At 43.7% G+C, this 2,911-nt stretch overlaps 1 non-coding gene across 1 annotated transcript; it reads right to left on the bottom strand.

Moving 5' to 3' along the window:
• Positions 1-862: 862 nt before the first annotated feature.
• Positions 863-935, bottom strand: Trnam-cau (transfer RNA methionine (anticodon CAU)). Its single transcript has one exon. It is a non-coding gene; the product is annotated as a tRNA-Met (tRNA).
• Between the last annotated feature and the right edge of the window lie 1,976 nt (positions 936-2,911).

Raw genomic sequence — 2,911 nt, 5'->3', positions numbered from 1 at the left:
AACATCACTTCGTGCACGGAGCCGTCGTCAACACTACCGAAGACGCGCAACCAACGCAACCACACAATGCATTCCAATAGACGATGAGACAGAGACTGAGACTGCTGAGACGACTGAGAGAGGAGAGCGGCGCGCCACCCCGGCGCCAAGCCTGTCTGCGTCAGCGAGCAAGGCGCCACAACGGCACCAAAGGGCGGCGGCTCTTCCGTGTACCGAAGCCAATCGAAACGCGCTTCAGGAGGGTCCAGTGACTCCTTTCAAAATGCTAACTTGTTTTCTCTGCCTGTACCTTCCAAAAGGGGTCAGATGGACAGCCGAAGAGAGTCACGGTTCCATGACCCTCTTTTGACTCTTTTTTCTTAGAGTGTGCGATGATGACAAGCCCCGCAAGCCATGAAAGGTAAGGATATTTTTGCTGCACACAAACGATATGCAATGCCTTTCTGCTGCTCGCGGGTACTGTAACTGTTTTGCTAGCAGATCAGTCGATACAGAGAACAGTTTTTATTGCATAATACGTTGCTGCACGTGAGAAGGATCATTTTAAAGATCTTAACAACGTTGCTGGTTGAGCAAGTTGAAACATGCAATTCATAAAGGTATTGAGCGCAAACACTCGACAAAAGACCAGCGAGAGGACAAGGACGCAGCGCATTCTTCCAACTAAAATTTATTCCAAAAGCGCGCACACACACACATGTATATATATATATATATATATATATATATATATATATATATATATATATATACAAGATTAATGAGAACTAACAGACAATAATGCCAAGGAAAGTATAGGGGATGTTTTTAGTAGTAAATGTAAGGTAAATGTGAAGAAAGAAAAGTGGACGAAAAGATATCTTGCCGCGGGCAGGGACCGAACCTGCGACCTTCGAATAATGCGTTCGATGCTCTACCAACTGAGCTACCGCGGCGGCCATCCCCCCGTCCACTTTATAGGGTAATATGTACATTTATAAAGTGGACGGGGGGATCGCCGCCGCGGTAGCACAGTTAGCATCGGACGCGTTATTCGAAGGTCGCAGGTTCGGTCCCTGCCCGCGGCAAGCTATCTTTTCGTCCACTTTTCTTTCTTCACATTTACCTTACATTTACTACTAAAAACATCCCCTATACTTTCCTTGGCATTATTGTCTGTTAGTTCTCAATAATCTTGTGTATAACAAAGAAAACGAGCCTTTGAAATGAACAGTTCTTTCCTTCATATATATATATATATATATATATATATATATATATATATATATATATATATATATATATATATATATATATATATATATATATATATATATATATATATATATACACACGCAAAGGAAACAGACCAAGCCAAGAAAGAAAAGAAATATAGAAACCCGGGCGTGAACAACAACGAAAAATAAACGCGAAAAAATTACATGCTAGGAAAAAAAAACAGATCGACGTCTGTGCTATAGGTGTGCCTGCGCAAGAATTCAGTTTTCGGTATAATATGCGCAAAAAATGCATGCGTAAGCTTGCTATTTACGTTTGCCTACGCTCGAGTTGGAGCAGCCGATGGCTGAACAGCCGACCATGGTTTTGCAAGGCGATAATGCCGCGTGCCGAACAATCAGAGGCCTACGGCGGAGCGGTTCGCCGTCTGCTTGCCTCGAACCGGAAACCGGCAGCAGACGACGCATCCCACAATCCCTCGCTTTTTTGCCGATCACCTATTCTGCCTTTCTTTCGACGTGACATTTCAATTTCAGATTTTTTTCCCCTGCCTACCGAAGGTCTAGAGGCAAAAATATCAAGTCATCTTTCCAACCCGTAAACTGAACTCTCAAAAACTTTAAAAAAGAAATCTCCTCATTGAGTGCACAACATGAGTTTAGAATAACAGAGAGCTGAGCTAGTTGGTAAGTATTCATGTTAGAGCGAGGGCGTGCAAACACGGACACAAAAGAGAAGTCAGGACAACACAAACTGCGTTTGTGGTGTCTTGCACGCCTTGTCTCTTTAACATGAGCACAAAATGAGGTTGCTTTGTGTATGTAAAGCTTGTGTAGCGTGGGCGACCCGTTTGTGCCATTTGGTCCACTTGCAGCTCCTTTTCTGCGAAGCGGTGGGAGAACTTAGGCCATACGCTCTAAATGAAGGTAATGCCAAGATTTTGATGGGCTCGCTGGCGCTTGTGCAAGCGAGTGTACACCTTGCATGAGCCAAAATGAACCTTGTGCATAAGCGAGACCTCTGTGTACGGCACTTGTCTGGACATTCTTGACGGTAAGTATTGCGTCCGCTCGTCGCATACGATTGCACTTTCTCGAAATCTGCAGTAAATTATGTCTAACAGTGTCGCGGCACAGTGCTACCATGGGGATTACCGGCTGCTTCGTGGAAACGACGAACTGAGAAACGTTGCCTGTGGCTGTGGCAAACAGTTCGCGGAATACTTTAATGTTACGACACTGCGCCTGCCCTGGAGTGAGCGCTTCGCGCAGCGTAAAGTTGAACGTGACTATATTCAACACAGCCGAAACTTGACTGTACCAGCCGTTATCAGACGCAGTTGGACAGAGCCGAAGAAGTTGCATGCTAAGTTGAAAAGCTCGCCTATCATGTTTTCGCTATTGTTCCAATTTTATTCACAACACACAACGTTTTGTTTGAGGCTCTCTTGGCAAGAAAGCTGCAAGCATATAAATGCCAGGGAGGTCATTAACCTTCAGTATAGTGACAAAGTGTTAACAGCATGAATTCGTAATGCATGCACAGTCACATGGATAAATACCGATAATATAAGCTATACATTAATATAAACACAACGCATGTTAAGACATACGAATAAATGCAATGCATTTATTCGTATGAACATTTATTCGTATACATGACAATGATACATAGCGACCATATGCAACAGACA

This window comes from Rhipicephalus sanguineus, chromosome 1, assembly GCF_013339695.2.
Source record: "Rhipicephalus sanguineus isolate Rsan-2018 chromosome 1, BIME_Rsan_1.4, whole genome shotgun sequence".
Lineage (NCBI taxonomy): Eukaryota > Metazoa > Arthropoda > Arachnida > Ixodida > Ixodidae > Rhipicephalus > Rhipicephalus sanguineus.
This window is presented reverse-complemented; position numbering and strand designations above follow the sequence as displayed.